This window comes from Nycticebus coucang, chromosome 4 (assembly GCF_027406575.1).
Source record: "Nycticebus coucang isolate mNycCou1 chromosome 4, mNycCou1.pri, whole genome shotgun sequence".
Lineage (NCBI taxonomy): Eukaryota > Metazoa > Chordata > Mammalia > Primates > Lorisidae > Nycticebus > Nycticebus coucang.
The window spans coordinates 112,568,939-112,582,057 of record NC_069783.1 but is presented as its reverse complement, the minus strand read 5'-3'; the positions used below and the strand labels follow the sequence as shown (position 1 = coordinate 112,582,057).

The window sequence follows — 13,119 nt, the reverse complement described above, 5'->3', positions numbered from 1 at the left end:
CCAACTCCTGGCCTCAAGCAATTCTCCCACCTTAGCCACCCAGAGTACTCAGGTTACAGGCATAAGCCACTGTGCCCAGCCTGTATTTTTAAACTATTTGATTTTTCAAAATTTATCTTTGTTAATTTGCCACAAACATATATTACTTTTAAAACTTAAGCATGTTTAAAAAACCAGAAACAAATAAAAACTTGACTTAGTGCTAGGCCTCTTGTCCTTTCTGCCTCCCCCTCAATCTCCATCTCAATCTCTGTAACCTTGGACAAACCCACCCTCAGCCACAATTACCTTCCACATAATCTGCAACATGGATCACGTTTTAAGATTCCTAGGACGATTATTAACCATATTCTGGCCACTTTATAAGCTGCCTTAAAATTCCCAAATAAAGCATGTTGAATGTACCATCTCATTAGTCACCCAGCCCTAAGTTAATAATTAAGCACCTTTAATTGGCAAAATGGAAGTAGACAGCACAGCTTCCTAGGCACTGCTATGCGCAAAATTGGCACTGGCCTGATAATGGATTTCCTAAATCACTTGCTCACAGAGAAATTTCACCTCATAAGTTAATTAGCCTAATGAAGGCAAGTGTGACTTCGTGAATTCCAGGATGACTTTCTGTTCTGCCTTAGCCGCCCCAGAAGGCCGCCGATGTCATCCTCCTGACTTCATTTCCCAGAGTGGGGGAGGAAAGGGCCCAGGGTCAATATACGTAGGAGGCCATATGTCCCCTGCCTTCCCTATTGCTGTCTGCTGAGAGTCTGCAAGCACTCAGGAGGCTACCAAGAGTCAGGACATACACCTGCCACCCTCTCCTGGAGCTGGTCCCAGAACCTCTACAGTGGAGGGAAGCCCCCCAGCAGGAAGAAATCACTGGGAGCTCCTTCTACACCTGGTCAGACAAGGGAGGGTGGAAGGCTGCGCCCTACCAACCTTCATACCCATGACCAATGATGACTTGCTTCGGGCCTAAGTGGGTGTCAGCAGGTTCTGTGTCAGGCATCTGACAGTTCACAAAGCCACCCTCCCAGCCAGCCTCTCGCTGGATCCACACAGCATCCCTAGAAGGAAGTGCTGCTGCCCTAGGTGTTTGGATACCGGAACCAAGACACAGAAATGTACAGCTATCAAAGGTCACCCCCCTTGGGGACAGAACAACTCACACTTAAGTGTGCCTAAGACTGTCTCATCTGGTGGTCTTTCATTGTTCCTCATCCAGAGACAAACCTAATCGAAATCTTGCTGGCCCAGAAATACTCCAATGTCCATCAATGGAGAAAGAATGGAGAAAGAAAATGTGGCCTATGCATTCAATGGACTATGATTCAGGCTTAAAATGGAAGGAAATCCTGTCACATGCTACAACATGGATGATCTTGAGGATCTTAAGCCAGACACAAAAAGACAATACCGCACGAGGTACTCAGAGCAGGCAATCCAGAGAGACAGAAGGTAGACGGGGCTGGGGCGGGGCAGTTAGTGTTCACTGGGGACAGAATTTCAGTATGGGAAGTCAGGAAGACTTCTGTGGATGTAAGGTGGTGATGGCTGCAAAGCACTTTGAATGTCCGTAATACCACAGAACTATACAGTGAAAAATGGTTAAAATGGCAAATTTTATATTATCTATATTTTATCACAAAAAAGGAACAAAGGACAGACACATGCTACGACACTTGTTACGTGGAAGAATCCAGGCAGAAAAGGCCACATCTTCTATGATCCTGCTAATGTGAAATGTCCAGAATAGGTAAATCTATGGAAAAAGAAAGTTGATTAGCTGTTGCCAAGGTGAGGGGGCAAGGAAGAAATGAGGAGTGGTTGCTAGTGGGTCTGGGGTCTCCTTTTGGAGCAATCGGAGTGTTCTGGAACTAGATAGAGGTGGTAGTTGCACACCATTGTGAATGGACTAAATGACTCTAAATTGTACATTTTTATAAGTGACTTGTTTTATATTATATGAATTTCACCTCAACTAAAAAAAAGAGAGAGGGTGGTGCCTGTGGCTCAAAGGAGTAGGGCACCAGCCCCATATACCGGAGGTGGCAGGTTCAAACCTGGCCCCAACCAAAAACTGCAAAAAAAAAAAAAAAAGAGAGAGAGAGAGATGGGCGGTGCCTATGGCTCAGTGAGTAGGGCACCGCCCCTATATACCAAAGGTGGCAGGTTCTAACCCAGGCCCAGGCAAACTGCAACAAAATAATAGCCAGGCGTTGTGGCAGGCTCCTATAGTCCCAGATACTCGGGAGGCAGAGGCAAGAGAATCACCTAAGCCCAAGAGCTGGAGGTTGCTGTGAGCTGTGATGCTGTAGCACTCTACCGAGGGCAACAAAATAAGACTCTAGGGCGGCGCCTGTGGCTCAGTCGGTAAGGCGCCAGCCCCATATACCGAGGGTGGCGGGTTCAAACCCGGCCCCGGCCAAACTGCAACCAAAAAAATAGCCGGGCGTTGTGGTGGGCGCCTGTAGTCCCAGCTACTCGGGAGGCTGAGGCAAGAGAATCGCTTAAGCCCAGGAGTTGGAGGTTGCTGTGAGCCGTGTGACGCCACGGCACTCTACCGAGGGCCATAAAAAGTGAGACTCTGTCTCTACAAAAAAAAAGAAAAAAAGAAAAAAAAAAAAACAAAATAAGACTCTATTTCTAAAAACAAAGGAGAGAGAGAAAAATCTTGCATCTCTCCACCCTTTTTCATGCTTCTAGCACCTGGGATGCTGGGACCTGCTACCTGTCCTCTCCACACCCAAGGCTCATACATAGATAGCCCTTCTGGGTTGTTCCAAGCACCCAGCCAAGACTGTGGTGAAAGTAGGAAAAAAACTGGGAGGGCAGGTGGGCCCAGGCCTGAGAGCTCACTGTCTGCTTTTAAGGGGTGCCTGGCACCACCATCCCAGGGGCTCTGTCTGTCTAGGCATGTGAGGAAACTGAGGCTCATAGGGGTCTTTGTCTGAACCCGAGTGCTGACAACTATTGTGTTTCACAAATGGGAACCCTGTGACTCAGGGAGATCATGACTCTTCACCACAGGGAGAGATTTAATTAAACCCCTCTTCCAAGTTCACAACTGGGCCAGGCAATCCCAGGAAACCAAAAAAGGCACAGATTTGACACCAGAGGGTCTGAGATGCTCAAGGGATGTGTCTCCATCTAGAGCAAGGACCCAGGTTCAGCTGCTCTGACCAAACCCCAACAGGCCTCCTGGGGAAAGTGGGCCCTAAAAATCCCGTCCAGGGAAACTGAGCAGAGGTCTCAGTTTCAGTCAGTCACCTCCTAATCCTTGTGGTCTGGTGGCCACAGGCTCTTCCACTCCTTTGACCCAGAGACACCAAGAGTGACGAATGGAACACAGGGCCACGAATTCTGGCTCCTCTTCCTCCCGCATTTAGCTTCCTGCTGCCCTCTTCACAAGGCCAGCTCTGGGCCCTACTCCTGCTCTGATGAGTCAGAGAGCAAGGAAAAGACAGAAATAGGTAGGCAGGGGAAAGATAGACCAAGCTGACCCTGGCTAGAGGTGAGCAAGGCTCCTCCCTCCTGGACAAGCCCTGGACACCCAGAATTGTGATCTTTTTTAAAATACCCCTGCCCCACTCCCATTCCCAATGAAAAGGAGGCCACATACAGGTATCTGTCTGACCAGCCATCACTGGCCAGCCTGAAAGCTGTTCTTTCTTTTTTTTTTTTGTGGTTTTTGGCCGAGGCTGGGTTTGAACCCACCACCTCCAGCATATGGGACTGGCACCCTATCCCTTTGAGCCACAGGCGCCGCCCTAGCTGTTCTTTCTTAAGGGAGGAAAAAAGAACAAACTCCCAACTAAGATGGCTAAACCCTCTAGGACCATAGCACCAAGGCCCATACCTGCTCACTGACCTCCAGCCTACAGGTGCATGGCAGGACACCGTCACAACAGGGCTGGATTTTTACCTCAAAATCACATAAATAGACCTGATCCCAGAGCCAGCAATACTGTCTTGGGGAATCTAAGTCTACGGCACCCTATTGGCTCTTTGAAAAGCAAAAGCTACAGAACAAACAGAAGAGGAATTCTGTTTTTCCTCTCTGGAAAAAAGGAAAAGGGGGAAGGGAAACCAGAACACAAACACAAATTGACAAGTACTTTGCACTGTTCGGACTTGACCAAATTAGGAAATACTGATGGATTTTACAAAACAACATAATAACAGAGCACAGGCCGTGTAGCAGAACATGATCGAACACGAATGTGAACATAGGACTAGGTCTCAAGTCTGCGCCAGCAGTTAACTTCCTATGTGGTTGGGCCTACATCATGATCTCCCTGAGTCACAGGGTCCCCATTTGTGAAACACAATAGTTGTCAGCACTCGAGTTCAGACAACGACCCCTATGAGCCTCAGTTTCCTCACTGTAAAATGGACACAGCAGAGTTCACATGAGTTAAAGGAAGTGCAGTGGACAAATGCCCTCTGTGCATTGGGGGTGGAATGGGGTATTATACAAAAGATAGATAAGCAGGGAAGGACCCCTCCCCTCTGCACCAGTAGCCACTGCCTCCCTAATAACAACCAATAGGCACTGAGTCACCACCATGCCAGGTACCAGCAAACCAGAGGCAAATAAGCTAAGGCTTCCCCTAGCCTATGGAGCAGGTGGGCTACACCAGGGATCTCTATGGTTTGGCGGCTTCCCAGGAGAGGAAAGAGCAGGCTTCACATTGGGCAGGGATCTCGACAGTGGAAAAGTCTATAATATAAGGCCCACCTGGCAAGGTGCAGTACAGGTGCTGTTAGCCTGAACCCTCCGAGCACCAGTCTTATAGCTCCCAAGCCACCAAGATAAACCTGAGTGAACTGGACGTCCCAGATTTTATGAGCCAGCTTGCAATTCACTAGCTATGTCCTTGAGTCTTAATCCCGCTCACTGCCAACACCCCACGCCCAGCCCTGTGATCTTAGGGTTTCAGGGAAATGGAAAGTCGTTCTCGCTTCATGGAAAGGTCAAACCCTTGCACTTGGTTTTTTCCAGTGCTTCTTCTGGCTCTCCATCTTGTTTGATTCTAAATTCCTTTTTCCCTCCTGCCAGAAAGTCAGACAGAACATTCCTCAGAAAAGAGAACTTTTAGCCAGGGGGCAGGAAGAAGAACCAAGGAAAATGAAAAATGGGTGAAACCAGGTACTTCAAAACCTTGGTACCCAAAGAGTTCAGGATGAATTGCACCAGTCAGCAGTCATTACTGTGAACTCACGATGCTTTGGTGAGTCATCCAAGGTTGAGAACTGAAATCAAACTAGCATTTTCTACCCCGGACAGGATGGGAGTTCAGCTGCATACTAATGGAAAGAAGTTGCTAAAGGCACTTCCTTTGCTACTCCCAGCAGCAAATGCACAGGCTACTTCGCACTCAAGCATAAATTAGTGAGCTCCTTTCCTTGCTAGGTTAATACAAATCGTACTTCAAAACTTTGCTTCACTGTATTGGAAAATGCCCTGTGTTAGGGGAAAAAAAGTCTCAGGTTCTGCCTGCCCAACTGATGGTTAAGCCAGTGAGAGTGCTTTCAGAACTCTTGAGGCTTTTGTTATTAACGGGGTTTGAGTGCTGGGTTCTTAAATACATCAAACAAATTTCCTTTAAACCAGTAGTTACTGACTGCCACAGGGAAGGCTGCAGGCCTCCCACCTCCCAGATGGTTCAACCACAATAAACGTTTGGCCTGTCAGATGCACAACACTGACGAACTAATTGAAATATGCTGCAACAAGCAAACCCAAAATAAATGTGAAATAATTGTTTCCTTACACGGTAACCCGCCGAACTGCCTCCACGTCTGGCCATCCCTGCTGATTGAATGTTCCCCTGCTCTGGGAGTCTCATTTACGTGTGGTTTTCAAAGGATTTAAATGCTTTTTTCCAGCGTGATTACCCACGTGGGGAAAATCCTAATTGCAAAAATATGTTTGGTTTTTCTCCCTCTTACGGGAAAAAAAAAATTGCAAGTGAAAAGTCAACTCTTACAAAGTGCCAAAGAAAGCAATTCACGAGTCCTTCAGGGGAAGAGAGTCAACATCCCTAGTTCTCCAGACCACTGTCATGAGCCAGTGCTGCCACACATCCAGACCCCAGGGGACCCCACACAGAGACAGAAGCTGGGGGTGGCCACCTACTTTTACCCCAACACACCTGTACCTATTCCTCCCTTCAAGACAGCTTTTCAAGGGGCTGACAAGCAAGAGGGTAAGCCAGGCAGGTGAGTGTGGTGGCTCACACCTATAATCCCAGCACTCTGGGAGGCCCAGGCAGGAGGATCATTTGAGGCCAGGAGTTCAAGACAAGCCTGGGCAACATAGCAAGACCCATCTCTACTAAAAATAGGCAAATTATATTAGCTGAGTGTCACAGCATTTGCCTGAGGTAGGAGGATCACATGAGCCCAGAAGTTTGACACTGTAGTGAGCTACGATGATCCCATTGCACTCTAGCCTGGGTGACAGAGTAAGACCCCGTCTCAAAAAAGACTGCCAGCACCCACTGACAACCCCCATCCCTCCACCCCTAAGTATAGGACACTGTCGTCCTGTGGCCCCCCAATCCCAGGATGACAACAGAGGGAGATAGCGTGAGTCTCCCTCCACAGTGCCTAGCCTGTGAGTCAGGTCTGGGAGGGACCCCAAGCTGTGAAAAGAGAAATTTTAGCCCTTCCCCAGGAACTGCCTCTCAAAAGGAGAATAAAGAGCCCTGAAGAAAAGAAACAGTAATAATCTGTATGACTGATGCATCACCTCTCCTCAGAGGGCACACAGAGGGCCGAACATATTTGGAAAGGTTCCACTGAGAGAGCCCAGGAGAGAGAGGACCAGGATTTGAGGCACAGTGTCCCGCAAAAGCCCCACATTGGCCTAAAATGCCTCAGTGTAAGAGGATCATTCTTCTGGTGGAGAGATTGGCCTCAGCTCCTCTTAGCAAAAACCAAATCCCTGATGTGTGAGAGTTCAGGGTCCCTTCCTTCTGTGGACGTGGAGAGAGATGGGCCTTTATGGGAGAAGCCGCAGGAGGGCTGAGTCCTTAAGACCAGCACATGTGAGAATCTGCCACCGTGTTCCCAAATTCTTTAACTCAATACTGATTAGGGATTCTATATTTGTGAATCCACCTGCTCACTAGAATTTATCTGCAATTCCAAAATCAATGCTCATGGTGCTTTTGAGGTCATTTTCAAACTTGTCCAGAATGGCAAAAAAAAAAAAATTTTGAGTCACCTGATTTTTTGAGTTGCACATTCCCAGCTAAGGTCAAACAAGGAGACACTCTGCCTTCTTGTTTCAGCTCTCATACTGTAAACAAGCCACATTTAGTGCCACATTATTCCCACTTTTGTGCTTTTTGTAGGTGATTTCAATGTTTAAAATACCTGTCATGCACAGCACCATGGTGGTTTTTTGCCCTCCTTGGACATAAGAAAGTTATGATGTACAGAGAAAATACCTGCGTTAGGGAAGCCTCATTCAGGTATGAGTCCTGGTGTTGTTGACCAGGAGTACAATGTTAATGAGTCAATGATAGGTATTAAATCAGATATCTTTTAAGGGAAAAATACATATAATAAGGTTATGTTTTGGTGGATTGATGAAAAGGTACTGACCAGAGGCTCAAAGGAACTTAGCCCTGCATTTTTCCTAGGACCAACAGTTCAGTATTTGCTAACTCGGTGTTTGAAGGTGGATGTAGAATGTTAACTACCACTGATAATAAGGCTAAACTACTGTAGGCGTGATGCATGATTCCTCTCTGCAGAGTCATCTTGCTCTGAGGGCTAGATACAGGTCAGCACGTCCATACCCAACTGAGAGCCTGAGCTATTATCTTTTGCTAGGAAACTGGAATCAGCCTTGGAGTTTCCCAGATCATGCTGCTGGATAACACTCCGCCTTTTTCTGGGCCCAAGACACCCACCCATGCCCCTGATCTCTCACACCCCTGACTACAAAGGTCTTCACTTCCATAACAAGGAAGGAGGAGTGTAGGAGCAAGGGCACTCAGGCTTTGTGAAGGATGAGGAACTTCAGCCAGCAGAGGGTGTGAAACTGATTCTTCCATGTTCTTTCCCCAAGGTTGTTGCTTGGGTTTTTGATTTGTTTGTTAACAGAACCGGGCCTGTTGGTTACTTTCCTTTCTGTCCTCTGGCAAGGGTGATTTTTAATATGAGTAATGTAAGCAAATGCCAGCCTGCCTCTCCTAACAGTGCTCCTTATGTCTTTGACAGTTGAGGAGAGATTTGTCCCAACATTTGGTAGCTGGACATGGACAAGTCAGTACCTCTGTGCCCATTTTACAGGGAAAAAATACCAATGTATGGGGCTGCCCTCTAAGAGCACTCAACTGTTAATTAGGGACTTGGGTTCCAGGCTGGCAGAGAGATCTTGGACCAATCCATTCTCTTTGGTCAGCCTCAGCGTCTCATCCTCAACAAAGCACAGGCCTTCCCAGCTCCAATATTCTTGGACCCTCCATCAAGATTACAAATGATTTGGAAAAGGCACCACCAGCCTCCACACTTTAATCTCTGGACCAATTCTCTCCTTCCTCCCAGCAGAGCTGTTCTGGTGGGGCCACTGCTGTAACCATAGCAATACACACCTTTACATATACTGTGGACTATCAAAACTACCCATTCTTCAAGGCCTCATTCAATTCTCTCTCTTCCAAGAAGTCAACCCTGACTGCCTACCCAGAAAGGGCGTCTCCTCCTCTGAACTCTGCCTTCAAGTGACTCTCATTGCACACAACCCATGTTATGAGGGGACTGTGAGTTGGCTCTTAGGTACAATGTTACTTATTGTATTCAATTCACCTATCCATGTGGTTTTCCAGAAACCTTTTGTGATGACCTATAAAGAATACAGACAGATCTACACACAAACATACACACAGACACACACACACACACAGAAAGACAATAAAGGAAAGCAGAAATAAATATGATGACCATGAGGATAAGCGAATATAGTTGCTAAACGGAGTATCTTGTTGCGTGCTGACCAGCCTGGAAGCCAAGGAGTAGAGGGGAATCAGAATCAGCTGGAAAGAGTGTGGTACAGAAAGAACCAGGCAGAACCAGGTACAAATCCAGAGAAATTCTGGGCTAATCAGTTGACTTCCCTATGTCTCAACTTCTTTCTCTAAGAAAATTTGGGGGAAATACCATCTACCTGCAGGGTGCATCAGGAGCCCTGTGCACACACTGCACGGTGCAAAGTACGCAAACAATAATATGTGTTCTCTGTCTCCAGTTTCCTTTTCAATATCAAAAGGAAAAGCAATCCAGTTCTCCAGTGGGATGGCAACATTCTAAAAAAAATTTTTCACACAAGTCACTGTAAGAAGACTTTTACAGAGGGGACAATGCCTCAGATTATGGTTTTATGGTTTTACAGCAAACCAGACCAGGATTTGCCATGGGCTCTATTTGATAACATTCCAGGGTACCCACCCAGTAAAAGCTTAATAAACATTCACCAAATTACCTACAAAGAAGCTGTGCAAAGACTAGAGGCAGGGGGGTTCTGTTAAGCAGATTTCAGGGTACGTCAGGGTAGTTGTCTGCAAAGAGATTGATTTCATCTGAGCAAGCTGAAAAGTAGCATATAAGACAGCTCACTTTGGTTTTTTTGTTTGTAGAGTCTCATTCTTCTTGCCCTGGGTTTGAGTGCCATGGCATCATAACTCACAGCAACCTCAAACACTTGGACTCAAGAGATCCTCTTGTCTCAGCCTCTTAAAACTGGGATTACAGGCACCCAACACAAAGCTGGGTTAATTTTTTCTATTTTTAGTAGAGACGGGATTTTGCTCTTGCTCATGCTTGTCTTGAACTCCTGTGACAGCTCACTTTGGATTAACCTTGTAGTCACAGACAGCAGCCCCTCCTATCTATGGCTAAAGACACTGGAGTGATATCACTACCCTTCCATATCACTCCCCTTCCATTAATGAGCACACAGCCCCCAGCATCTTTTCCAAAAACAGCAGGGCAGTGATCCTGAAGCACCAGACGTTTCCTCTTCTAATATCTACAAATAAATGCACATCCTCCATGACTGGCTCATCTCAAAGACCAAGTTGGAAAAACTTCACCGGATGGGCTAATTAGGAGAACAGCTATCTGCTTGGTATTAAAACAGGCCTCTAACTCTCTCCCTCTTCCTCTCCTCCTCTCTCCTTCCTAAAAGAAAAAATATATATAATAAGAAAGAAGGCTGGACGAGCCTGTAATCCTAGCACCTGGGAGGCTGAGGCTTGTGGATTGCTTAAGCTCACAAGTTCGAGACCAACCTGAGCAAAATCAAAACCCCCATCTCTACTAAAAATAGAAAAACTGAGGCAAGAGGATTGCTTGAGCCCAAGAGGAGAGGTTGCTGTGAGCTATGATGCCACAGCACTCTACCCGGGGTGACAGCTTGAGACTCTGTCTCAAAAAAAAAAGAAAGAAGGAAAATAAGAAAAGAACAAAAAGAAAAGGAAAAAAGAAAAACAGGCCTATAGACATGGAGGAGGACAATGGGTTCCCTTAAGAGAGACTATATAAGCCATCAATAATTTTGGACAAGAAGGGCTCTGAGTGGTGACCATCTAGGCTAACCTCTGTCACTATTTATTCAGACGTGTACCTGAGTGCCTACTGTGAGTAAGGTATCAGAGATATATGATACCCTATAGATCATCCAGAGGGTCACCATCCAGTAGGGAGGAACATGTAAACTGGTAAGGGCCATTCAGTGAAGCAGACAAGTAAGATTAGGGTGGCACAAAGGTCAAGGGGACCAATTCCCCCTGAGAAGGCCACTGAAGCCAAGCCTAGCTCTCTAGCAGTGAAGAGTTGATCAGGCACCTGGTATGAGGAAGGACTTGGAGGTACCTTGCCTTTGACATATTCTGGCTCTCCCTAGGAGAGCCAGAAATTAAAGCATCAAGGGATGAAATGGCAGGAGAGGCAGCAGCAAAGGTTGGCAGGGGCCCAGATCCCAAAGGACCTTGTCTATGGAGAAGAATCTTCTTTCAGATTCCTTAGGAGCAACCAAGACCACAAGAAACCAAGCAATTTCGTGACCCTTGTACAATTTATAGGGAAACCAGGCCGAAACCCAGGTCTCCTAACACTGTAGTCCTATTCTCTCCCCTAACTTCCTCCCAAGCACCAGCAGCAGGCGAAGGCCAGAAGACAGAATGGTCCATTCAAAACCTACCACTCAGAGGACCTAGAGTCTGTGCCCGGCCATCTTCCTAGCAGAGGATGTACTGTGCTGTTCATTTGGCAAGTCACTCCCTACAAGAAAAACAGCCCTTCCTAACTCACTGTGTTTCTCTCTGCAGTGGAAGGGGGCTGGAAATCTATTCAATCACAGAATACAGTCTCCTAACAGAAGAAAAATAATTTAACAGCAACAGTTGGGAAATCAGATAAGCTTGTCCCAGAAGCAAGCCTCAGAGGGGGCTTCCACTCCATGTAGGTGCTGACTACACACGGGGTACTGACCAGGGTTGGGGATGACAGACGAATCCAACTCCACCCCAGGAGCTCACCATCCACAGGGAGATAAGCCAGACACAAAAGTCGCTATAAAATAAGGCAGACAGTGATAAGAGACACAAGAGATATAGATAAAGTACAGTGGGAGTTCAGAGCAAAGAGAGAGCTGTCCAGGGGTTGGGCAGTAGGGGAGACTTTTCCCCCCAGAAGTGAGGGGCAGGTCTATCCTGTCAGCTCTGGTGACTCTCAGACTGAGGCTGGGGAGAGAGCTGGCAGTGGACAAAAAAAGATACTCAAATAAAGTCTCCTTTGAAGAAATCAGATTCTGAAGGGGAGGAGGCAGGTAGGCCTGAGTGTCTGGAACCGCCCCAGCCCACACTTCAGATTAGGAAGAGGAGCCTGAGATGAGGATTCTAGATTTCTATGTAGGGGCAGAGAGTCAGTTGAAAGGTGACAGAGCTAAAGGACTTGACTTGAAATGACATTTGCATAGCGCGAACTGTTTACCTGGAGTGTCCATTTGAGATTTCTTGAGGGAAATTCTTGCACATTGTGGGAGGGGGACACTAAAGTTTCTCCCTCCCCAAGCCACCCATCAGCCCAGCCACCAATAAAAAAGGATGAGAGGTGGTGGAAAAGGCTCTAAAATGGAGCTGGCACCACCCCCACCTCCCATTACAACAGGATGAGGAGACTTAGGATGGAGATGGGCCACACCCCAAACTTGGGCTCCCCTCCCCATCCACCCAGCCATGGCCAGGGTTGGAGGGATGTCCAGTTGGAGGCTGGAAGCAGCAGAAAACTGGCTTGGCTGGAAGGCTCTGCCCTCCAATCCCTACTAGCCCGTTCTTTGCCCTTTCCTCAAGAGTGGGGCACCTGGGCAGGTCCAGTACTGCCCACACGCCTGCCCCCTGACCACGGTGACACTTGTCACTTACGAGGTGGTGGTGGAGTGAATCCTCCACCCAGGCTAGACCCACGGAGATTCAGAAATTAGCAAGTGGGACACGAATCCGGGGAGGCCGGCTCTGACCATCCGCTAGGGGCGGGGGAGGGGGGGTCTCCCCGCTTGCCACACCTTTCTCTCCGTCCGGGGGCCGGCCCAGAGCTCTGCTTTTAACCTCCAACTCAGGCGGCTCCGCGGCCGGGTGGGCTGGGCCCAACGGGGGCGGCCGCTCCGGGTCCCCGGTCCGCGCCCGCCACTGAGGGGCTAGCCGCGGGCCTGGGGAGGGGCTGCCGCCCGCTGCCCTCCCGGGCCCAGGGCTGCGGACATACTCACCCCGCTCGGCGCGGCCGCGGGCTCCGTCCTCTTCGGCCGCGGGCTGGGCCGCCACCTCCTCACGCCGCCTCCCGGGCAGCGCCGGCCCCGCAGCCTCGGCCCGGCCGGCTGTACCTCGCGGCCCCGCGCGCCCCCGCCTCCTGCTGGCCCCGGGCGAGCCGCGGGGCTCCGGCGGGCATGTCCCGGGCCGTCGGCGGGCTGGCGGGCGGACGGCGCACGTGCTGGCGCGGGCGGCCCTCCGGGCGGCGGCCGCGGGCGGGGGACGAGCGGGCGGCCGGGCCGGCTGGACAGCTCTACGGCGCGGTGCGGCCGTGCCCCGCGCGCCCCAGCGGCCGCTGCTG

At 48.8% G+C, this 13,119-nt stretch overlaps 1 protein-coding gene across 6 annotated transcripts in view; it reads right to left on the bottom strand.

Annotated features, from left to right (window-relative positions):
* PITPNM2 (phosphatidylinositol transfer protein membrane associated 2) overlaps positions 1 to 13,119 on the bottom strand; it is a 147,109-nt gene extending 133,990 nt beyond the window's left edge. The window contains exon 1 of one of the 6 annotated variants that reach the window (XM_053587916.1): positions 12,779 to 13,119. The gene's annotated coding sequence lies outside the window, so the exon portion shown is untranslated. The remainder of the gene's footprint in view (positions 1 to 12,778) is intronic. The other 5 variants (XM_053587911.1, XM_053587908.1, XM_053587912.1 and 2 more) reach the window with 5 other exon arrangements.